General features: G+C 39.0%; 1 long non-coding RNA gene across 1 annotated transcript; it reads left to right on the top strand.

The window, feature by feature from the left end:
- Nucleotides 1-1,843: 1,843 nt before the first annotated feature.
- On the top strand, nucleotides 1,844-26,628 carry LOC121396098. Its single transcript, XR_005962817.1, has 5 exons — nucleotides 1,844-2,128; nucleotides 6,737-6,887; nucleotides 20,424-20,540; nucleotides 23,403-23,733; nucleotides 26,568-26,628. It is a non-coding gene; the product is annotated as an uncharacterized LOC121396098 (long non-coding RNA).

Here is a 26,628-nt window from a genome sequence, read left to right as displayed (position 1 = left end):
AATCCGAACCCTAATTTGCATATGCAAATTAGGGGTGGGAAGGGGAAAACATTTTTTACTTCCTTGTTTTCTGACAAAAAGTCACACAATTTACCCCCCCGCCCCAAATTTGCATATGCAAATTAGGATTCGGTTCGGCCAGACAGAAGGATTCGGCCGAATCCGAATCCTGCTGAAAAAGGCCGAATCCTGCCCGAATCCCGAGCCGAATCCTGGATTCGGTGCATCCCTATTCACAACACTCACATATACTTGCACAAACACACACATAACACACATTTTGCCATGTGTACACACACATATACACAATTACATTTTTTTGTAGCTTTTTTTTAACTGTATCATGTATCATGTATCATGGCGTATTCACTAATTGCATTGCGCAATACCTTTTGCATTTTATTTCGTTGAAACTGTGATTCTGACTGCTGATTACACTAGGCGGAAAAAAAAAAGCATTGCTTTTTGTGTTTTTTTTTTGATTTTAGTGATTTTATCGAATTTCGCTCTGTTCTTTGTTACTTCGTTTTGCCCATGGACATTTTGTCAGCTATATATCCATTTTGAGGTCTCTGTGAGCCATATAGTTTGGTTTATCTATGCATATTGGGCATCAAGCTGTTCAGTAGACCCCTGGCATTCATCTTTAGGATGCTGGTACGTTATGAACTGTGGGGTATGCAATAGGGTAAAATGCAAGCTTTGTGACAATTTTCAGAAATATCTAAAAAAAAACATTGTTTAGCATGGCTTTGCAGTTTGGTCATTTGCAGTAGAAAGACATATTTACTCGTTTTAGGTTCGTTGGAATGTGTACTGACAATATATGGTTTTCTAGGGTCTCGATACTGTTAGAGGGTCTCAAGGCACATAATAATCATACCGGGTGCTTATATTGTAGTAGCCAGCATGTCATACATGAAAATTCATATGCACTATTTGGATTTGGGGGTCTCTGTATGCCACATAGTTTGGTAAATCTATGCATATTGGGCATCAAACTGTATTGTAGACCCCTGGCATTCAGAACCTGTTTGGAGGGCCCCTGGCAACCATATTCAGGGTGCTTTTTCTTGGTACCTTATTCGGTGTCGGAGATGTGGAGCAGCAAAATAAAACCTTTGAAGTGATTTTTTTCAGAATTTTAATACATTTTTATAAACTGCTACATTCAGACAAGCTTTGATGTTTGGTAGTTAGGAGTATAGAGACATAGTTACCCATTTTGGAATGTGTACTTTTTTTTAAAAATATATAGTTTTTGGGGGTAATCCTATTGTTTAGGATTTTTTGGCCTTGGAATCTAAAGTATGCTGTTTTCTGCCTTAGTGCTTTCAAAATTCGGTAATACACTGCCTGGAGTTATTGGCACATTCAAAAGACATGAGGCTTTCCAAATCAGTTGGGTTTTCATGTGTAAAATTAAATATTTTTCTGTTATATATTCATATACTGTGAAAAATAGGAATTGTTTGTATTATTTGTATTTAGTGATATAAATCTTTTTGCAGCGGTGGAAATACATGAAAACTCAGGCAGATTTAGAAAGCTCAGATTCTCCCTAAAAAAACAATGTATAGTTTTCCTAGGTAAACTAAAGGTTTCCCCTCAGAAAATGCCCTTAAAGTGAGAGAGCACAAAATGTTTCAAAAACGTTTCGCATTTCATGCAACTGAAATGCGAAATGTTGCTGGCACTTAAAGGGTTAATGAATGTTAGCTTTAATTGTAAGGTCATTATGATGTTTGATTAATTATGCCTTTTTTATTAACTAAGAAATGTTTCCTATTATAGGGGAAAATGAGGTTTAGTTTATTTTTAACACTGGAGAATAACCTGTAAAAAAAAGCAGCTATTTTAAGGTAATTACTAAGTTGTCACTAGTGTTAAGAAAAGTACATTTAGGGTGCAATTTTAGTGTGTAACCAACAGAGGGAGCAAAAGAGAAAGGGTGCAATTTTATTGTGTGGCCACCAGAGGGAGCAAAAGAGACAGGGAAACGCCCCAGAAATCCTTCCAGAGGGGTGCGGCCCAAGGCTATAAAAGGAGGGTGGGACCGAGGCCTGTGTTTAGAATAGGAAAGAAGCCGACAGAAGTGCGCCACCTAGAAGACACCACCTGCAAACAAGTAAGTAGAGAGGGTGCGGCTTAGTCAGTGTCGGGTCAGTTGTGTGAGTGAGTTTAGATTAGTCAGAATGGGAACAATCACATTGTAAATCACATGAATGTTCTGCTCAGATGGTTGTGTTCTTTATATCGACTCAATACATTCAGCAGGAGTTCTAGTGGATCTTCTCTTAGTGGTGGCACCAATACAAATTCTATAGAAAAATCTACATTAACTCCGTCACTTGGGCTGTTTGTGAAAATGTTTTGGAAGTTTAGAAATTAGACACAGTTTCCTTTTTTGACTTTTTTTTTTTAAACAATAACAGAAAGCAGCACAAGACCTTAAATCCCAAATTTCAGCTGAATCAGCCATTCGATGTCATTGTTGTTAACCCCAGAAGGTCTGTTCTTAAACCTGGTTCTGTAGAATATTTTAACTCCCTTCTGTATTATCAGAACAGCAGAAAATGCAGAACATTTATAGGGCATCTTGGTTTTTATTTGCTTGTGGTGCCTGCGGGTATTGGGATTATCTGCCTTCATTTTACACGTGGGAATTAAATCGTATATTCACTTGAGCTGTTTGTGAAAATATTTTTGTTTTAGAAGTTTAGAAATTACAGACATACTGTTTACTTTTTTTTTATAAAATGTTTTTTTTTGTTTTTATTCAAACAATCACATACATAAGAACAACAGCGATGTTATACATGAGCTACAGCATAATATCAAAACATAACATGGGGTATGGGGGGGAAACTAGCTGTTTCCCTATTGCTCATTTCATGTTTTGTAGGTCGTCTAATCCAGATCTTCCTTGTGTTAACCATGGTCCCCATACTTTATATTTTGCTCTTTCCCCTTTTCTCATGCGTCGGTTTGTATAGAGGAAGTACCGTGTTTATTAACAGTCTCCACTTTTTTTATAGTGGGGTTTTCCTCCCCATCCAATGCGTAAGGATCGTTTTCCTACCATAGTAATGTAGGGTTTTTACTAAGATACGTGTAGCTTTGCTTGTATTTGGCAGGTCTTCTATAACATCTAGTAGCACCTGCTTGGGTTCCGTTGTCAGAGGCAGCCCCAGATCATCGCCCATGTATATCACTATTTTGCCCCAATATTTTTGATGCATGGGTATTACCACCACACGTGAAACCAGTGGGCAGGGGCTTGGTTACATCTATCAAGGTTCCTTTTATCCAAAGATAGCTGTCCCAAGGCTTTCTTTTCCATAAAAAATATTTCTTTATTTAAATTAGCATTAAAAGTTCAATAACAAACAGACCCCCCAGGCCCACCTTACGCGTTTCGCACCCTCCGGCGCCTATGACTAAGCGCCGGAGGCCTATGACTAAGCGCCGGAGGGTGCGAAACGCGTAAGGTGGGCCTGGGGGGTCTGTTTGTTATTGAACTTTTAATGCTAATTTAAATAAAGAAATATTTTTTATGGAAAAGAAAGCCTTGGGACAGCTATCTTTGGATAAAAGGAACCTTGATGTATATATCGCCTGTGAACTGGGGCGAGTCCCTTGGGCTTAACTAAGTTTAAATCAGAGGTGGACTCCCAATTTTTGTATACAAACTTGGTTACATCTATGACATCTGTCATTTGTTCTCTGTCATTTGTTCTTTGTCCTATTTGGTGAAGTTTTTTGGGCATTATGTATACCCTGTGCAGGAACTTGCACTGAATAAGTTTGTCCCTGAGGGCAGGTGGGTATATGGGTCCTCAGTGGCATCTTCCCATTTCTCTGTCGTTAAATCGGGTATATTTACTTGTCACTTTAGGTAAGTGTTGGAAGTTTAGAGTCTTTGGTGCTCATAAGTGCTTTATAGACTCTGTACTCGTCGGATATATGTAGTTTTTACCTGCAATTTCTCATTCACTTCTTTTATCTTATAGACATCCGACACGTCGCATGCGCGTCATCGCATGCCAACAGATTGCTCCTTGGCGCACCGTGGAGTTCAGCCTTTAGTCTACTATAAAATCATGTAAACATTAAATGAACCCAATAGACTGGTTCTGTTTCCATTAAAGGGGTTGTTCATCTTTGACTTTTATTATGAAGTAGAGTGATATTCTGAGACAATTTGCAATTGGTTTTCATTTTTTATTATTTGTGGTTTTTGAGTTATTTGGCTTTGTATTCAGTTTGCAGTGTCAGCAATCTGGTTGCTAGGGTCCAAATTACCCTAGCAACCATGCATTGATTTGAATGAGAATATGGAATATTAAAGGGGAGGGTCAGAACAGAAAGATGAGTAATAAAATGTAGCAATACTAATAAATGTGTAGCTTTAGAGAGGATTTGTTTTTAGATGGGATCAGTGACCCCCTTTTGAAAGCTAGAAAGAGTCGGGAGAGGAAGGCAAATAATTCATAAGTTATATAAAAAAAAAAAAATAATGAAGACAAATTGAAAAGTAGCTTAGAATTGGCCATTCTAGAACATACTATAAGTTAACCTGAAGGTGAACCACCCCTTTAATGACTAATTATATCTTAATTGGGATCAAGTACATGGTGCTGCTTTATTATTTACATAGAAAAATGAAATTATTTTAAAAAATTTGGATTATTTCATTATAATGGAATCAATGGGAGACTGCCATTCTGTAATTCTGAGCTTTCTGGATATTGGGTTTCCGGATAACTAATCCAATACCTGTACTAAAATTGCAGAAAAAACCAGTATAAAGCACAACGGAAAGTGACAAACTGGAATCTAAAAATGTAGTTCTGTACATTACCCAAAAATACATAATGCACAATAAAGTATCACAATTATTTATTTAAAATATTCATACATTTTTACAAAAAAGAGGAAACCATAGAAAATTGCAGGAGAGAACCAGAAGCCAATAGTAACAAGATACTTCCCACTCTTTATTCATTCCACCAGAAATTTCTATTGTTTTCAAATGCTAAATCCATTATGCCTCCTTCATAGATAATCTTTTTTTATCAGAAGACCCGAATTTAAAAAAGCATGCAGTTATCTTTGATTCTAACTAGTAATGGTCCAATATTCTGGGGGGGGGGAAATATCTCAATTAGGAGAATTATCCCAAGACCTACATGTAATTAGGCTGTTTCCTGAGGTTTTAATTTGATTAGACAGTTTAACATATCCTATAAGGGGATATAACCAGATACTATAGGGGAAGCATAAGCGCATTGGCAAAATCTACCTTCACTTGCTAGAGACATACATTTAGACATGGCCCGATGACCTGACAAATATTTTGCTGATACATAATATTTTAAAGTTACCTTTCCAGCTCTGCTATATTTGGGACTCAATCTCAGGAATAAAATATTTTTGTAGCCCCAGGGAAAGTAGAAAATCCTCTTAATCACAGCTCCATACCTCCGAACAGTGCCCAAGTTATGTGATTTTTTTTTTTTAGTAACTAAAGTCATATTATATTAGCTATAACTTTGAGCTATAGTAGCCTTATAATAGGTTAATAACATTTCAGTTTAAGGTGTACTGTAGAACTGTTTGGCCAATCAATCTTAACTAAAGTTATAAATCTAAAATAGTAACCAGACCTATAATATTAATACAGGTATGGGATCAGTTATCCAGAAACCCTTCATCCAGAAAGCTCTGAATAACAGAAAGGCCATCTCCCATAGACTCCATTTTATCCAAATATGTTTATAAAATGTCCTTATTCTCTGTAATAATACTTTGTACTTGATCCAAACCAAGATATAATTAATTCTTATGGGAAGCAGGATCAGACTGTTTGTTTAATGTTTTTATGATTTTCTAGTAGACTTAAGGTATGAAGATCCAAATTACGCAGAGATTTATTATTCGGAAAACCCCAGGTCCCCAGCATTCTGGATAATACAACATAATACTATTATCTTGGAAAGTACCTTACTGGGCTGTTTTTCATCTGTTTTTATATATAAGAATAGTGACAATGGCAGAATCATCAAAAGTAAACGCAGTTCACTGTATTCTGGGTCATTTTTAAATCCGTTCCAAAACCTTTAGTTCTAGCCTTGTTTATTAATTCCGAATTTTTCTGATTATTTTAATGAGAAAAGTCAGACCAAACTAGAATCCAAGATTGGACCTTATTTATTAAAAAAAAAAAATCACAATTTAATCAGATCGGGGGGCAAACACAAAGAAAAATTTTACAAATGAAAATTCTAATAGTACGATTTTCTGATTTTTGGCTGAAAAATCCGAAATAGTTGGATTTTCAGGCTAATTCCAGCACAGATCATAGAAACTTCCAAATAGGATAGGGACCTCTCCCATTGACATATATTCAAGGTCGGAAGGCTTGAGAATGCCGAATTTACAGATTCTGACTTTTTCCATTCACATCTCAAAAATTTGTTTTTTTTTTCTCTAAAAATTGGGATTTTATAATTACATATTTTTTTGAGCATTTGGACTTATAATAAATAACCTTCGCAATGTCCTGCTGATAACTGCTTGTTAATCTTGAATCAAAATAAAGGACAATTTAGTAATCATTTGAGAACATATTTTTGCATGTTTATGACCAGGTACAAAAATACATTTATTATTGGCTTTATATTTTTTTTTAAGCAACTTCATTCTAATTTGGTTCTGCCTTTTTCTATCTTAGATACAATGGGCCAAATCTACTGCTAAAATATATAAAAGATTTCACCTAGTCCATATACTGTAGCTGTGGATGAACGGAGCTCTCCATATTATGCTTTACGAGATCGCCAAGGTAATGCCATCGTGGTCGCTGCCTGTGATATTGATGGAAGGTAAGAAATCTCTTTTCTAAACACAAGCAATGACTTTTCAGGTAATCCTGCTTTACCTACAGTTTATCTCATGGAAAACATTAAGGGGCCGATTCATCAAGAGTCGAATATCGAGGGTTAATTAACCCTCGATATTCGACTGTGAACTAAAATCGTTCGACTTCGAATATCGAAGTCGAACGATTTTGCGCAAATCCTGCGATCGAACGATCGAAGGATTTAAATCCAACGATCGAAGGAAAATCCTTCGATCAAAAAAAGGTTAGCAAGCCTATGGGGACCTTCCCCATAGGCTAACATTGACTTCGGTAGCTTTTAGCTGCCGAAGTAGGGGGTCGAAGTTTTTTTTAAAGGGCAAGTACTTCGACTATCGAATGGTCGAATAGTCGAACGATTTTTTCTTCGAATCGTTCGAATCGAAGTAGCCCATTCGATGGTCGAAGTACCCAAAAAATACTTCGAAATTCGAAGTATTTTTCATTCGAATCCTTCACTCGAGCTAAGTGAATCGGCCCCTCAGATTCCAGACATACTTAATGCTTTAGCTCATATGAAGGTAGTATTTTGTTTATACAGTATGTCCTTTTTAGGGGACAATAATAAATAACATTTTGTAGCATAGAGTATTTATAGTTATTATATATCGTACTGTATAAGGAAAAAGTATAGGACTACTTAATTGAATCTCTGTTTATACAATATAGATATTAAAAAACAAGGTGTTCACCATTTTGTTGTTACATTTTTGCTGAACTGTGGACTGTGATCTTTCTCAAGGGTAAACAAACCAGTTTGTTACATATTGGAGTATGAGACAAACTTTGGAGCACACCATTAACTATTTTGTTTTTTAATGAAAGTAAAGCATTTAGTAAAGTTAAGGTTCATGTAGCAGCAGGGAGCTAATCACTGGTGAGGAATTTTACGGTGGCACACATGGACAACACACAGGTATTATTATGTGTGATTAGGTGTGATTTTATGGATTTCTTTAACTGGTTCTGCTTGCAAAGGGACAACTTATCTATTTGTGCTTAAGACAAGGAAATCTAGATTTATTCTCTCTATGTATATCTCGTTTTAGCTCTCGAGGGTCCATTAAGAATAAGTCCCAGTAAATCTGCATTGGGATTGGATCCCCTTGTCCAATCCCTGTACAGCTTTACTTGGACTTATTTTTAAAGGACCATCTTTTTTTTACTTGCAGGGGGGGCCCAGATCTCCAATGACTTTTTATAACTTGTGGAGGGTGGGGCAGGCCATCAATTTTTTTTTTCAATTTTAAGGGGGGGTCCTGTCACCAATTTAAAAAAAAAAAAACTAAAATAAAAAAATATTTATGGGGGGACCTGACCTGGCGCCAATGTTTTGTTTTTTTTAACTTATAAGGGGGCCTGACAATCTCTAGCTTTTTATAACTTGTGTGTGGGGGGGAGGGGTTACCTTTTTTAGCACTGATGTCTATGTGGTCTTTTAACTGTAGTGTGGAGTGGGCGGGATCTGAAGTGGGGCTTGGGGGGCCGTGGTAGGCGGGTCCCAGGGGGCCCTGAAAATTTTGTTGTACGGGGGCCCTGTGATTTCTAATGGCGGTCCTGGCCGCAGGCAGAGGAGGAAGAGGATGGGGACCTGCTGATGCCCCGCTCCCCGCGCTGCTCCTTAACCAAATACCCATACAAAGCGGCAGGGTCGGGTTGGGTCGGCAGGAGTACATTGGTGAAGCCCCTTACTCGTACATCGCACTGATCACATAGTCCATCCTGCCCCAAGAAGCCCGCTGCTTGACAAGGGGTGATGCACAGACTCTACCAGACCCTGTCCCAGCACGGCTGGGATGCTGCTCCTGAAGGTTGAGAGGACGGGGCTGAGCTGGAGCCGCCGCTAGCCATCTCTCCCAGGGAAGAAGCTCATGCCTTGGCCTATGGGAGCGCTATCCGCAGGGCTTCCCAGTCGCATGCTGTCGGTAGTATAGCCAGGGAGGAGAAATCGAATGGTCCCCCTGTCCCCTTTCTGAAGAGGGGAAGCAGAGTTTTGGTAAGTTATTTCTTAATAAAGACTTTGTGATTTTAAAGTTTAATTTGTCTTGGTGGTTTTTTTTTCCGTAAACCAATGCATTTTTTTTTTTTTTTTTGAGGTTACTGGTCCTTTAAGGTTTTCTGGCAGATATGAGCCTCCTTTAGCCACTGAATTTGAACTAGTTCTTTTGGACAAGGCTGTTCAGATATTAAATGTGCCTGGCAGAAAATCCAGTGCACTGAGGTCTATGTATAACGCCAATAGATAATTATTTTGTATGGGCCGGTCTTGTGCCAGTCTTGTGCCACACATGTATTATGCATCTCCAGGTTTTCTCTTCCTATACCAGCTGTACATTTAGAAATGCAATATAGATCTGTTATAAGTAGGAATTTACTAACAGTAAAATAGGAGAGCCAAAATATTTTGTTTATTAGTACAGGTAGGGCACCTGTTATCCGGAATGCTCGGTACCTAGGGTTTTCTGCATAATGGATCTTTCTGTAATTTGGATCTTCATACCTTGTCTACTAGAAAACCATGTTAACATTAAATAAACCCAATAGGCTGGTTATGCTTCCAATAAGGATTAATTATATATTGGCTGGGATCAAGTACAAGCTACTATTTTATTATTACAGAGAAAAAGGAAATCATTTTTAAAAATTTAGATAAAATGGAGTCTATGGGAGACAGCATTACCATAATTTGGAGCTTTCTGGATAAACGGTCCCATACCTGTATCTCCTGTCATTTTTACTATTTACTGGAGAAGCTGTTCAAGGCAAGTACAGGTAATGGTATCCATTATCTGGAAACCTGTTATCCAGAAATGTCCTAGTTATGGAAATACCATCTCCCATAGACTTCATTTTAGCAAAATAATCCAAGTAAAAATGATATTTTTCTCTGTAATAATAAAACAGTAGCTTGTACTTGATCCAAACTATAATTAATCCTTGCTGGAAGCATAACCAGCCTATTGGGTTTATTAATGTTTACATGATTCTCTAGTAGACATCCGGGATGAAGATCTAAATGAAGGAAAGATCAGGTCCAGAGTATTCTGGATAACAGGTCCCATACCTGTAATATAGCAACGTGCTCCCATGCAGAAATGTGAATTTGATTGTCTAGGCTTCTAGGTTTAGGAAAGTTTATGATCTAATCTAAAATGATTCTTTGAACGTTTAAAAAAGAACAAAAGCCCTAAACAATGGGTGGTGCCAAATTTTAATGACTTACCTTATACCCTGGGCTGGTGCTCCTGTTGGCAAAAAACTGCACCAGCATGGGGCACTTGTGAGCAAGCGATCCTCCTCTTCCCTTCTTCTTTCTTCAAAACCCAGCAGACAACACATGGGCATTATAGCGGAAAGGGCATTTTTTTTTTTTTTGGTTAAAGTCCACCTTTTGACTCTACTGCACATGCACACCCATGCAAATAAAGAAGAGAGAAAAACAATTGGTCACTCACTAGTGTCCTGGACCGTGCAGTTTTCTGCTAAGAGAAGCTCTGGCCTGGTGTATCAGGTAAGTAATTTCAATCCTTAGGGATTACCTAACATTTGGCACCCCATATGTTTGCTTTGGGAAGCCTAGCATGCATGTATTGTAAAGTTGGTTTTGTATATTGTGGAAATTATATTTCCTTTTTTTCTGTGTTCATAACCATATTGGCACAGGTACTTGTGGAAGATAAGTGATACACAGTTACTACTTATAATCTGTGGAGATGACTAAGTGTAGTACCTTCGAGGCTGTTAGTCCTGGTGGACACCCCCGCCACAGGTGTATCGATTCAAAGTTTCAAATGGTTCACTCAGGAAGTCAGCCAACACGCAGAGCTTGCTGCAAAGTGCTTTTATTCACAACATGTTTCGGGCTAAGCAGCCCTTTATCAAGTGTTATATACAGGCATACAAAGTGCATACATTTATAGTGTGGCAAGGAAGTGAAGTCATCACCTAGGTAGGTGGGTTAATTTTCACAATTAGCATAAGTGTTCATTTAGTGCAGGTGTAGAAATAGAATGTATGTATATCCACAATGGTACACATAATGATTTTAGCATAGTTTCAATGTCCATAGTAATATTGCAAAATGATTCAAAAGTCCATCATATCACTGCAAAGAGCCTAAAAGGCAAATAAACCAATGGAACTGCCCTCTATTTGGGCCTACCACAGAAACTTGATAAAGTAAGATAACCTTAGTCTTACCCATAATCCTTATCTGGATTCTACGTATAGTATTCACTATATTTTTGCTTGTATATATTGGGTACCCAAAAATAACTTTATCTGTAGAGGAAGAAAATAAAGTGTTAATCACACCTATTAGGGAAAACAACTTTTTATCCAAGAAAACATTTTATGCTCCAGCTATCATTTAACCCTTTAGGTTGCAATGTATCTAGTTTTTTTTATCCAAAAAGCTTCTCGCTGTAGTCTGAATTTCTGTATATCACCTCCTCTTTGTAGTGGTTGAATTGTTTCTAGCACTGTCCACTTTAGTTGGGTAAGGTTATGGTTTGCTAGATTAAAGTGTCTTGCGACTGTTGTATCTGTCGATGTTCCCTTTTTAAAGTTCCGTATACTGCCTCTGTGTTCTTTGATCCTTGTTTTAATCGATCTCCCAGTCTGTCCTACATATCCCATTCCACAGGGACATTTAAGTAAATAGACAACATTACTTGTATCACATGTGGCAAAGTGTCTAACTTTTATTGGGGTACCCTGTGTGGGGTGGTGTAATGTCTCTGCTAGAGAGCTGCAGAAACAATTCAACCACTACAAAGAGGAGGTGATATACAGAAATTCAGACTACAGCGAGAAGCTTTTTGGATAAAAAAACTAGATACATTGCAACCTAAAGGGTTAAATGATAGCTGGAGCATAAAATGTTTTCTTGGATAAAAAGTTGTTTTCCCTAATAGGTGTGATTAACACTTTATTTTCTTCCTCTACAGATAAAGTTATTTTTGGGTACCCAATATATACAAGCAAGAATATAGTGAATACTATACGTAGAATCCAGATAAGGATTATGGGTAAGACTAAGGTTATCTTACTTTATCAAGTTTCTGTGGTAGGCCCAAATAGAGGGCAGTTCCATTGGTTTATTTGCCTTTTAGGCTCTTTGCAGTGATATGATGGACTTTTGAATCATTTTGCAATATTACTATGGACATTGAAACTATGCTAAAATCAGTATGTGTACCATTGTGGATATACATACATTCTATTTCTACACCTGCACTAAATGAACACTTATGCTAATTGTGAAAATTAACCCACCTACCTAGGTGATGACTTCACTTCCTTGCCACACTATAAATGTATGCACTTTGTATGCCTGTATATAACACTTGATAAAGGGCTGCTTAGCCCGAAACATGTTGTGAATAAAAGCACTTTGCAGCAAGCTCTGCGTGTTGGCTGACTTCCTGAGTGAACCATTTGACAGTTACTACTTGTTACCATGCTAACTTTTCAGATACATAAATGACGCCCAGAATCATTGTCATGTATAGTACATTATTCAAATTATTTTGCGGAACTGAAAGACATTTGTCAGCATCTAGCCAGCTAAGATAATCACATGATTATAGATGTCAGTGGTGCACTCTGAACTTAACATATTGTTACCTGCCTGCATTCAGCCCACCCCTCACATAGCAGCTGGGTTCCTACAGACAATCTCTGCCTTTGACAGCCTATCCTTGAATTTACTTGCCAATAATCTTCTCAAAAGCAACCTTATTTTTATTGCCCTGACATTTCTACTTGACAGTCTCTGATAAGATAACAACACCAAGTGCTCAGCATTTCTTCAAGTCAACATTTAGCTGTTTATCGGTTTGTTCTAATACTGTATATAATCCATTTTCAATTTGGTTGTGATTTTATAATCAGCTTTATAATAAAAGGCACACACACAACACACAAACACACACACACAAAATTAGTCTGACTGTGGCATATCGTTGCTAGAAAGTGTTATAGGTTTTTCAATTGACTATACAAAATCAAGAGACCTTTGTCATTTTGATTCTTGATGGAACTGCTTACCTTCTTGCAGTTATAGAATAAGCCAGTTATCCTAAAAATATTCTTAGCAAAGTTTGTCAGTACAGGACCAGATGCTGGTTTTTACCCATCCTAGGATTCGGTTCAGCCGGGCAGAAGGATTCGGCCGAATCCTGCTGAAAAAGGCCAAATCCCGAACCGAATCCTGGATTCGGTGCATCCCTAGCTTTTTTTTGAACATTTAGCTTTGCATGGACTCCATCAGAAAGTAGTAATATCCAGAATATAGAAGCTTTAAACAATCCTTTCACTACCCCAGAATACAAACACAGCTGTATGCACAAATGTGAAAATCTCATAGGTTGATTGGAAGAATGGGATGCAATCTGGGACACTACCAAAAGGGGGGGGGAGTTACTTGCATTAGACAAAAGGATGACATTTATAAAATCCTTATAGATGTGTAACAGGTGAATGGGTCAGGTATTACCAAAACCTTCCCTTGGGTTACTATCCACTGGTTTCAGTACCTGGGCAAGGGGTCCAACTCCCAGCAACTCCTGTTAGACACAATATAATTAGACTCTTTATCCTTATGTGGGGCCCCCCCGCTTATGGTATGGAGGAAAGGATTACCGCGCTGGTATAAGCACACAGCAGTCACTCTTGATAAACTTTGGCACCAGTGGTTCTTTAAAACAGTCAAACGATTTGTTGAACTGATGGTACACTTCTCAATATTCAGTCACATATTCAAGATGTATGCTCAGATGGTACACTCCACGAAGCAAGTAGTGGCAGCAGGTTAATTACACACAATTGTATTACTCACGGTTACTGTCTGATCCTTTGTAGTTGTGCTAACCCTTCACTGAACTCCTTGTTGGAGTCTTAGCTGCTCACTAACTGTCCCTCCTATAGTGACCTATTACAGTTTCTGACCAGACACTGGCTTGCTCCTATACGGAGGCCTACCTCCACCTCAGACCCTCCCAGCTATACACCACCTCCTCCAACTGTTCAGAGGACCCCAGGCTTTTACATTTGGGGTGATCCATCTTGATACCTAGTAGTATGTGGGAAATAAAATGCTGCAGGGTGGAAGTTTTGAGGTGACTTTTCGAAATGTCGCCAAAATCACCAAATTTAGGAAAGGTTTGCGGCTTGGTGCTTTGTCGTAGAAAGACATGTATACCCAATTTGGATTAGGGAGAGTGTGTAATTTTTTCGAAATTATATTGTTTTCCGGATGTGAGCATACTTTTTTTTTTTCTATCTTTGCCCCCCCCCCCCCCAAACCATGTAAAGGTGTTCGATTTTGCAATATCTGGAAAGCTCAAATGAGTTTACATTTTGGGGCTCCTATATGCCACATACTTGGGTATATCTATACATACTGGGCATCAAACTGTTCAGTGGACTCATGACATTCATATTTAGGGTGTTTTTACATTGGTAATATAAAGAATAGACTCTGGAGAACCAATTGCTGATTAGTGATTCATTTATTCAAAACCAGTGCACGACATGTTTCGGGCCCAGTGGCCCTTCCTCAGGTGCTACAAGCACTTGAGGAAGGGCCACTGGGCCCGAAACATGTCGTGCACTGGTTTTGAATAAATGAATCTCTAATCAGCAATTGGTTCTCCAGAGTCTATTCTTTATATTGTGAAAGTCACTAGGTCTGGCGGTGCCTAACTCTGAAGTTGAACCAAACTAAACAACGAAAGGACTACATCATCCAACAACTCATATCTGTTTTTACATTGGTACCTAATGTGTGAGAAAATAAAGAATTGTTATAAAACCAGGCAGTTCTTGTTGCTAGCCCAGGTCCATGGTAATTTATACTCTACAGTAACTCCTCCAAAGGTTATATAAAATCACACAATGCTGAATATTTCTTGTCTTAATTCACTTAATAGATTTTGCAGTGTCCAGTACAAATAACTCATAGGATATTCTTATTAGAAAGCTTCAAGGACAACGAAAGGTTAATCAACATGTAGGCTGAAAGCAAAGGCATTCTCCCTTATCACTTGTGCACAGTGAATTCTGTGTCCATGCTTTCATTCATATGTAAATTAACTGCCAGCAGAATCCAAACCACTGAGCTGGGTGACGTCAGTAAAATCTCTTCATGTTCCCACCCCACTGCCTCGGGCACAGAACAGACTCCTAAACTCATTTTCTTTCAATCTGCGCATGCATCTAATTAAAACACTCCTTCTCTCCGTCCTGGCCTCCTAAATTCATTTGCATGCTCTTCATTTGCCCGCCCACCAGCCAATAGGAATCTATGCTGCTGGTCTCCTGGACAACGCTCGATCCCTTTCTTTCTCAAAGCTGCTGGCAGGTTCACAGCACAGACTGCAACTACCAGCAGTGAGGGGCAAGTTTAACCCTTTTTATATCACTTAAATTTCTTCCCACCATGGTATAATGATAAACACGTCAGGGGTCATGTAGAGGAATGTTGGTGCATGCGCATTGATTATTTATTGCAGCAGTGTGTCCTTTTCTAAGATGGCAGCTGTTTCCATCAAAAGGCAGAGACTTTACCCAGTAGAAATCTTTAGTAAAACAAGTTACTTCTTAAAAAAAATACCTAGCGATTGGGTAGTGCTCTGAGGACTACTATCAGGGACACTACATAGATTTTGACTTTCGTTCTCCTTTCATGTAATCCATAGGGCCAAGTCAGCTTGAATTGACTCTTCTGGTGGGAGACCAGAAAAAAAAACCAATTGGCCCCAGACCTGGTGGGCCTTCTCCGGGCCTTCACCATACCACATCAAGGTAAACCCCATATGGCGGTCCCTAACTTGTTTGCCTCTGGCCATAGTATAAAAAGTCTTACAGTGTCTGTTGAACCTTGGTTTCAGTATGAAGGATCTATCCTCCCTCACCAGTATGCTCCCATACTTAATGGACGTTGGTTTGGACAATTCCTCTCCCTTAAAAGCCGCATACTGGCGGGGGAGGTTAGATCCTTCATACTGAAACCAAGGTTCAACAGACACTGATTACAGATAATGCTACTATGCAGAGAAGTAAGAGTTTTTATACTATGGCCAGAGGCAAACGAGTTAGGGACTGCCATATGGGGTTTAAAAAAAATGGTCTGAAAAATGGTCTGGCAATAAAAGTTCATAATATCTGTGCTTCATAGTTGTGACATCCCTCTCATGTACTATAAGGGAAAATGTACCCCCAACTTTAAATTATAAGGACATTAGAAGTCACTGAGGGGTTTCTGTGACCGTATTAAGGCTCGCGGCTACTGGCTGAGTTATACAGGGAACTGTATCATTGAGTATTATAAGGGTTACTATTCCCCTTACTTTAAATGATAAGGATATTAGAATTCACTCAGTGGCTCTGTGACCATATAAAGGAACAAGGCTTTGGGCTGAGTTCAGTCATGTATTACAAGGGATTCTGTATCACTTTTTATAAATTTTATACTGGGGAATCTTGAGTATCACTCATGTATTATAAGGGATAATGTACCCCCCCTACTTTAAATGATAAGGATATTCGATGTCACTGAGGGGTTGTGGGACCATATAAAGGTACAGGGCTTGCAGGTTAAGTTTTATACAGGGGACTCTGAGCATCACTCATGTATTATAAGGGATAATGTAACCCCCTACTGGTAAATAGTCAATGAAGGGTTAAGTTATTAGGCATAATGTTGGAGGCTTAGTTATACAAGAAATTCTGCCAATCACTCATGTATTGTAAGGGGTACTGGTTCCTCCGTACTGTAACTGATAAGGATAGTAATTGTCACTGAGTGGTTTTGTTACCATATGTTACCATACCAAGGCACAAGGCTACATGCCGAGTTAAACAGGCAACACTGAGCATCACTCCTATATTATAAGAGATAATGTACACCCTACTGCAGTGATCCCCAACCAGTAGCTCATGAGCAACATGTTGCTCTCCAACCCCTTGGATGTTGCTCCCAGTGGCCTCAAGGCAGGAGCTTATTTTCGAATTCCAGGCTTGGAGACAAGTTTTGGTTGTATAAAAAACAGGTACACTGCCAAACAGAGTCTCAATGTAGGTTGACAATCCACATAGAGGCTACTAAATGGCCAATCACAGCACTTATTTGGCACCCCAAGAACATTTTTCATGCTTGTGTTGCTCTCCAACGCCTTTTACTCCTGAATGTTGCTCATGGGCTCCAAAGGTTGGGGATCCTGACTGTATTAGGATAAGGATATTGGAAGTCACTGAGTGGTTCTGATACCATATAAAAGCACAAGGCTGCAGGTTTCATTATACAGGGAACTCTTTACAATCACTCATTTTTTATAAGGGATAATGAAACCGCTATTGTGAACTACTGTTCTGTGACTATATAAAGGCACAATGCTACAGGCAAAAATTGTTCATGTATTATAAGGGATATTCTACACCCATTATAAATTAGGATATTAAAAGTCAATGAGGTTCATTTATAAACACTGGACAAATTTGCACCTGGGCAGTTTCCCACAGCAACCAATCAGATGTTTGCTTTCATTGTTCTCCTTGTAGCTGGCTGGAAAAATCTAATCACTGATTGGTTGCTATGGGTTACTGCCCAGGTGCAAATTTGCCCAGTGTTTATAAATGAGCCCCACTGATGGGTATTTATATGCAGGGATCTTAGCATATCACTCATTTATAATAAGGGATAATGTTTCTCTTGCGTTACTTGATAAGGAATTTAGATTTCACTGAGGTGAAATTAATTTATCATAAGGGATACTGTACCTCTTGTGCAAATAAGGATATTAGAATTCACTGAGGGTTTCTGTGACCATATAAAGACACAAGGCTTCAGGCTAAGTTATACAGGGATCTCTGAGTATTGTTCATGTATTATAAGGTTTAACGCACCCCCTACTGCTAAGAATATTAGAAGTCACTGAAGGGTTCTGCGACCATATACAGACACACAGTTGCAGACTGAGTTGAACAAAGAACTGTCACTTTTGTATTATAATGGATATTGTACCTCCTACTGTAAATTATAAGAATACTAGATACTGAGGGGTTCTGTGACCATATAAAGGCACAGGGCTACAGGCTGAGATATTCAAGGAACTCTGTGTGTCACTCATGTATTATAATGGATAATATCCCCCTACTTTAAATTATAAGGATATTAGAAGTCACTGAGGGGTTCCCTGGCCATATAAAGGCACAAGGCTGCAGATTGAGCTATACGGGGGAATCTGAGTATCACTCATGTATTACATGTGATAATGTGTAAATTATAAGGATGTTAAAACTCTGAGGGGTTCTGTGACCATTTCAAGGCATAGGGCTGCAGGCTGAGTTATACAGGGAACACTCTGCCTTGTGTTATAAGAGATAATGTACATCCATCTCTCATATTATGGATAAGGTACCCCCTACTGTAAATCATATGGATTTTAGAAGTCACTTAGGGGTTTTGTGACCATATAAAGGCACAACGCTATAGGAGGAGTTATACAGAGGACAAGGAGTAGCACTGCTATATTATAAGGGATAATGCCCCCCACCCCAGGCTGAGTTATAAAGGGAACATTGTGTATCACTCACATATTATAAGGGGTAATGTACCCCCTATCGTACATTAAAGGATATTGGAAGTCACTGATGGTTTGTGACCATGTAAGGGCACAAGGCTAGACTGTACTTCCTACTTTAAGTATTTTTATAATGGGTTCTGTGACCATAAAAGACTATGATTTATAAAGTGGACTTTGACTATCAGTCATGTTAAGTGATATTGTACCCCAACTGTAAATTGTAAGGTTCTGTGACTATATAAATGCACAATTTGAAGGCTTTGTTATACAGGGAACTCTGGGTATCCATCACTTTTTGTAAGGGATAATACCCCCCTACTGTAAATGATAAGGATATTAGAAGTCAGGGGGTCTGTGACCATATAAAGGCGCATGGCTGCTGGCTGTGTTATTCAGGGGACTTTGAGTATAACTTTTGTAGTATAGGCGATAATGTACCCCTCTTTTAAGCCATAATCACTTACCATATCACTTATATGCAGTATAAGGGATAAGGTACCCACTACTGTAAATGATAAGAATAGTAGATGTCACTATGTGGTTCTCTGACCATATAAAGACATAAGTTGCAGGATGTGATATATATGGGGAACTCTTGGTATCTTATATTTTAAGGGATAATGTTGCCCCACTGTAAATTGTAAGGATATTGGATGTCGCTGAGGGGCTCTCTAACCTTATAAATGCACAAGACTGCAGATTGAGTTATACAGGGGACTCTGAGAATCACTCATTTTTAGTTTATGGGATAAGGTACCCCCTACTGTAAATGATTAGGATATTAGATCTCATCGAGGGGTTGTGTGAACATATAGCAGCACAAAGCTGCAGGCTGAATTATACATGGAACGGTGGGTATCACAAATCTATTATTATAAGGGATAATGTCCCTGTTACTGGAAATAATAAGGATATTAGAAGTCACTGAGGCCTTTTATCACAATATAAAGGAACAAGGCTGTAGGCTGTGTTGTACAGGGAACTCTATATATTATAAGTGATAATGTACTTCCTGCTTTAAACAAGGATATTGGATATCACCTAGGTGTTTTGTGACCATAAAAAGTCTCAAGTCTGCAGGCTGAGTTATACAGGGATCTCTGAATTCCACTCATGTTTTAAAAGGGCTACTGTAGTTCCACAGTATGTCACTGAGTGGTTTTATGACCATATAAAAGCACCAAGTTGCAAGCTGAATTTTACAGGAACGCAGATCACTTTTTTTTTTTTTCATTTTTATAATTTTCCCTATCCCCCCCCCGCTAAAACTGATGTCATAGCGTGTTTAGTGTTCAGAATACTCAAGGCAAAAGTCACCCTATCTGATCAGTTATTTTATTGATTTGCCTAATTGTATTTGTTTTTTTGGTGATTTTTTTTTTTTTTTTGCAGTTTTTTTCTTACATTGCTTTGCAGTTTCACAGTTTGCAGTAGAAATACATAATCGCCCATTATGGAGTCATCATAATGTGTAGTTTACAAAATATGGTTTTCAGGGGTCACTTTAATTGTTTGTAGCTTTTATTCCACATAAAACTGCCAGTGTTTATAAATAAATGTAAGCCATCAAATAAGTATGCACAAGGTAGATTTTGTCTTTACATGTTATGTACTTCAATAAGCCTATGTACGTACATTGGGTATCAAAACTGTTCAGTGGACCCCAGTCTTTCATATGTGGGGTGTTTTATATTGGTACCTAATAGTATGTGGTGGATAAGATGCTGCAAGGTAAAAGTTATGAGGTGATTTTTGTAAATGTCACCAAAACCGCCAAATTTAGGAAAGGCTTGTGGCTTGGTGCTTTGGAGTAGAAAGAAATAAATTCTGAAAATATATGGTTTTCTGGGGTGAACATACTTTATTCTATCTTTGCCTCACAAATTAATGCTGTAAATGTGTTGATTTTGCAGTACCTGAATTGACCTACCATGTGGGGAGGTCTTCAAAGCCGCAAAAAGAGCTGAAGTCACGAAAAGACCCGAAGTTGAAGTCCTGAAGCCTTGAAAGGACCCAAAGCCAGGAAAGGAGTAAGGTCCACTGAACAATTGGTTTTTACATTTTATTAAACCCCTGGCTACCAATGTATTATGTTAATACTATATAGGCCCCTGACCACCAATGTTTCTTAACTTTTAAGAGGAGGCCATGGCCACCAATGTTTTTTTTTTATTTATTTATTTATTTTTTTGGGGATCCTGGTGCAAAGGTTTTTGTTTAATTTATAGGGGGAGGGCCCTGGCCACCAATGATTGTTTTTTTTTTTTTAACTTGACCACCAATTTTCTTTTTTAAAAAAAAAAAACTTATGGGGGCCCTGGCACCAATTTTTTTATTTTTAACTTATGGGGGGCCCTGACCACCAATGATTTTTTTAAAAAGGGACCCTGGCCAACAATGTTTTTGTTTTAACCACCAATGGCTTTTTATAAATTATGTGTGGGGGAGGTTAGTTTTTAGCGCTGACGTCTATGTGGGCTTTTTACTAGGAATGCACCGAATCCAGGATTCGGCCAGGATTCAACCTTTTTCAGCAGGATTCGGATTCGGCCGAATCCTTTTGCCCAGCTGAACCTAATCCTAATTTGCATATGCAAATTAGGGGCGGGGAGGGAAATCGCATGAGTTTGTCAGAAAACAAGGAAGTAAAAAATGGTTTCCCCTTCCCAACCCTAATTTACATATGTAAATTAGGGTTCGGTATTCGGCCGAATCTTTCACGAAGGATTCGGAGGTTGAGCCGAATCCAAAATAGTGGGTTCGGCGCATCTCTACTTTTTACTGTGGTTTTTACTGAGGCTGAGTTACACGGGACTATCACTCATTGATTAAAAGGGATAATGCACCCCCTACTTTAAATGATAAGGTTGTTAGATGTCACTGACTGGCTCTGTCACCATATAAAGGCACAAGGCTGTAGACTAAGTTATACATTGGACCCTGAGTATTACACAGGTATTATATGGTATTGTGTCCCCAACGTAAATGATAAGATTAGCTGTCACTGAATGGTTCTGTCACCATATAAAGGCACAAGGCTGCAGGTTGAATTATACAGGGATCTCTGTACAGGCTTTGAGCAAACTTACTGACTGTTCCAGCTAAACTGTGCTTAGTACAGGGGGATACCTATTCTGCCATAGTTTTACGGGATCTTTCTCTACAGGCTATGAGAAATTTTAGAGGACTGTTCCTGCTGAATTGTGCTTAGTACAGTGGAATACCTATGCTGTCATAGTTTTATGGGATCTCCCTGTACAGTCTATGAGTAAACTTAGTGGTCTGTTCCTGCTTAATTGTGCTGAAGGGATACAGCCATGCGAAGACATGTTTGTTTCAAAACATATCGGTTATTATTGTTGCTCTAGCAGAAGTCTACATTTTTCAAAAGAGCAAACAGATTTTTTTTTTTATATTTAATTTTGAAATCTGACATGGGGCTAGACATATTGTCAATTTCCCAGGTGTCCCCAGTCATGAGACTTGTGCTCTGATAAACTTCAGTCACTCTTTACTGCTGTGCTGTAAGTTGGAGAGATATCATCCCCACCAGCAGCCTAACAAAAGAACAATAAGAAGGTAACCAGATAGCAGCTCCCTAACACAAGATAAAAGCTCCCTGGTAGATCTCAGAACACTCAATAGTAAATGCCAAGTCCCACTGAGACAAATTCAGTTTCATTAAGTAGGAGAAATAGCCTGCCAGGAAGCAGTTCCATCCTTTAGTGGTGGCACAAGTAACCTGTTAGGGACAACTGATAAACTGACAATATGTCTAGCCCTATGTCAGATTTCAAAAATGAATATTAAAAAAGATTTGCTCTTTTGAGGAATGGATTTCAGTGCAGAAGTCTTGCTGGAGCAGCACTATTAACTGATTTATTTTGAAAAAAAGATGTTTTCCCATGACAGTATCCCTTTATTACAGGGGAACACCTATGCAGCCATAGATTCATGGAATCTCTCTGTACAGGCTATGAGCAATCTTAGGGTCTGTTCCTCCTGAATTGTGCTTAGTAAGGAGGAATATGCTGCCATAGGTTTATGCGATCTCTCTGTACAGGCTATGAGCAAACTAGCAAATGTAGGGACTGTTCCTTCTGAATTGTGCTTAGTACAGGGAATGCCTATGCTGCTATAGTTTTTGGGGAACTCTGTACAGTCTATGAGCAAAGTAGCAAACTTAGTAGACTGTTCCTGCTGAATTGTGCTTAGTACAGGGGAATACCTATGCTGCCATTTCTGAAACATTGTTGCTGGCGTGGTGTTCTCTTCTTCCCGCAAAGGGGATGCGCCGTCATCTAGTGGAGCAGTCCAGGCATAGTGTTCCAGCCTGGCGGCTGCATCTGAACTTGCTATCAAGGTCTTGTTGCCACCCATAGTGTCTAGTGGTGTCGGGTATGCCATACTTATAGGATTTGAGCTTCTAGCCAGTTGCCACCGGGGTATTCAGGATAGTTGTCACGGAGCTCCAGAACACACATCTGCTCAGCGCCCCGTGCAGACCACACGCGAGTAGTTTTATTTTTAGTTTTATTATGCAAGTAATAAGAATATGTTTTCTCAGCCTGGTGTAAAGCTGCCAGTGTAGGGGAGGGATGCTGTTGCACATGAGAGCTAAGATTGTCAGCTTGTAAAACTGTATAATGATGATGGAGCAGGCACTCATGGAACTATCTTAAAGACAGACGTAAATAGAATGTACCTTTACGTTCTGAATAAACTACATTCTTTTTACACATCTGTCTAGAAGAGTGTTGCATGATTGTCTGCTCCATCATAATACCGTTTTCATCTGCTCCCCTAGCTGAAGGTTCAGGGTGGTGCATGTGGACCTCCTCTATTTCTTGGTGAGTTAATACTTTTGATACCTCATTTTGTGTTATTTGCAGAGCGGCTGGGAGGATTATCTGCAAAGCTTCTGGATAATTTTTGGAGCAGCTGGATTATCTTCAAAACAATTGGGAGGATTATCTTCAGAGATGCAGGGAGGATTATTTTCCGAGCGGATGGGAAAAATTGTATTCAGAAGGACTAAGATGATTCTCTGCAGAGCGTCTGGGAGGAGTGGTTGGATTATCTTCAGAATGGTTGGATTATCTTCAGAGCGGCTAGGAGCATTACTTTAAGAACAGCTGGATTACCTTCAGAGCAGCTGGATTATCTTCAATGGATTATCTGCAGAAAGAGCGCCACTGCCAACATGCTGTTTTGACTGCAGAGGTAGGAAAGCGCGTCGCTGCGTGTCTACATCTAATTACATTTTAAATATGCCATAGAACTGCCCAATCAGTAGAGTGTCCCATTGCTAGTTCGGGCCTGTTACTCGCTGCTTATGCTTTAAATTAGAAGATGTTTTTATAAGATCACCACCAGAAGGAAAAGTGATGCATTATATTACTAATAGATTTGTCACAATAGTGCAAGATAGAACGCTGTTTATTATGCAGAATGTTCTACCATACCTGCATAAAACAGCTCTAGAAGCTCTCCATTTGCTTATGATTGCGGCACCATATCAGTTCTGTGTGATGTAACTTCCTGTTCCTGCTGAATTGTGCTTACTACAGGGGATACCTATGCTGCCATAGTTTTATGGGATGTCTCTGTACAGACTAAGAGCAAGCTAGCAAATTGAGGGGACTGTTCCTACTGATGTGTGCTTAGTACAGGGTAATACATATGCTGCCATAGTTATATAGTAAATTTTGTACAGGCTATGAGCAAACTTAGGGGCTGTTTATGCTAAATTGTGCTTAGTACAGAGGAATTACCCATGCTGCCCCTGTTTTATGGGATCATTCTGTAAAAGCTATAAACATTTTAGGGGACTGTTCCTGCTGAATTGTGCTTAGTACAGGGGAATTTCCATGCTGCCATATTTTTATGGGAACTCTCTATACAGGCTATGAGTAAACTTAGGGGCTGTTCCTGCTAAATTGTGCTTAGTACAGGGAATTCCCATGCTGCCGTATTTTTTGATATCTCTCTGTACAGTCTTTGAGCAAACTTAGGCATTCCTGAGCTGCCTGTTTTCGTTGTCGTCCACCTTGTAGGAGGGAGAGGTCGGTCTTAACCTCCTCTATATTTAATGATAAGGCTGCCCAGCAATCAATTATTGCGGTGCATAGCAGCTGTACTGCCTGGTCTTAAAGCATTGTGCCGCCATCTTGTGGAGCAGTCCAGTCATAGTGTTCCAGCCTGGAGGCTGCATCTGAGCATGCTCTCTGGGTCTTGTTGCCAGCCGTAGAGGTGTCTGGGTATTTGGGATTCGGCCAAATCCCAGAATCCTTCATTAAAGATTCGACCGAATACTGAATCGGAATCTTAATTTGCATATGAAAACTGACAAGGAAGTAAAAATATTTTTTCCACTTTTTTACATTCCTGTTTTGTGACCAATAGTTATGTAATTTCCCTTCCCACCCCTAATTTGAATATGCAAAGCCTGGATTCAGTGCATGAAGCTTAGTACAAAGGAATACCTATACTTTTTAAAAGTGACTTTTTCTCTAATAATAAAACAGTGTCTTGTATTCGATGGTAACTAAGTTAAAGTTTATATGTTTTTAGCAGAATTAAGAGATGGAGATCAAAATCCCTTCTAGGGCTGGACAAGATTATACAGAAAATAGAATTTATGCAAATCTCTCTCAAAATGTTTTCCCTGCTGGTAATAAAAAGTTCCTGAAGTTGCATTTTGGGAACAAAGTGCCGAGTATGTTTTCCGACTGACTTTACTTTATTGCTGGTGGCAGAACAACCCAGATGCACCCAAAGAAGGAGAGAGCAATGGAGGGGAGGAGAATGCGACGAAGGGTGGGTAGAGAAAGCAACGGAGGGGAGGGTGACGAGGGAGGGGAGAGCAAAGGGGAGTAAGGGGTGGGAATCCGGCTAGGGGAAGGCAGAAGACATTTTTAAAGGTAGCTCCCAGCGCCCCCTTTCATTGCGTCGTAGGACCTGCCTCTTCTGCCTGCTCCTAGTGCCCTGGCCAGTGGAAAAACATTTCAGGGATATATTTCACCCATGGTTGCACAAATTGAAACGTGGGCATCATATCTCCCAGTGTGCCATTAATCTTTAAAGGCATTCACAAGTTATTGCATTGTAATTACAGGTATAGGATCCCTTATCCGGAAACCCGATAGCCATTCCGTAATTCGGAGCTTTCTGGATAGACTCCATTTTATCCAAATAATCCAAATTTTTTAAAAAGATTTCCTTTTTCTCTGTAATAATAAAACAGTAGCTTGTACTTGATCCCAACTAAGATATATTTAATCCTTATTGGAAGCAGAACCAGCCTATTGGGTTTATTTAATGTTTAAATTAATTTCTAGTAGACTTAAGGCATGAAGACCCAAAATACGGAAAGATCCATTATCCGGAAAACCCCAGGTCCCGAGCATTCTGGATAACAGGTCCCATACCTGTACCAACTTCTGCTCCTAGATGGCAGTGTAGAGTTGGGTTGGATCTATGTTATCTGTATATATAGTGTTTGGCCACTAGAGGGAGTGAGAGTAGTGAAACACATAGACAGGGATGGAGTTTAGAAGAAAATTGGAGACAAGCCACAGGGACAGATGTGCATCACAGGATGAACATCTACTGAAGAAGCCACCTTGCAGGAGAACCACAACCAGGACCCAAGTGAGTAGGAAGTGTGAGGCTCAGTTAGCATAGGTTTAGTTTTCTTATAGTGCACTGTAGCAGTGTTATGAGTCAGGTCAGGACAGTGAGCCAGAGGTTTTTGTGTGGGCTAAAGGGTTATGGGCTCATATTGGTGGTTGTGTGTATTTTGCAAAAAAAAGTCTATGGTTCTGTGGGGTGAACCTACAGTTAGTGGGAGTTTTGGACTTGGAACCTAAAGTATGTTGGTTTCTAAAGTGACCTTCAATTTGATCTTTTTCCCCTTCATTTTTTTAGTCTATATCTTGTTACAGAAATGGAATTGTACAAAAATTACTGCAGATTTGAAAAGTTTGTTGTCAAAAAAAAAACCATAATATAGGTTTTTTAATGTATTTTTTTTTACATACATTTGTCTTTATCAGGAATATGCAAATAAGAAGCTGAAGAAAAGAGAAGGATATAGCAGAAGGGATAGAAGAGAGA

Source organism: Xenopus laevis, chromosome 7S, assembly GCF_017654675.1.
Source record: "Xenopus laevis strain J_2021 chromosome 7S, Xenopus_laevis_v10.1, whole genome shotgun sequence".
In the NCBI taxonomy this organism is placed as follows: domain Eukaryota; kingdom Metazoa; phylum Chordata; class Amphibia; order Anura; family Pipidae; genus Xenopus; species Xenopus laevis.
Note: the sequence above shows the minus strand (reverse complement) of the source record. Positions and strands in the feature narration are given on the sequence as shown.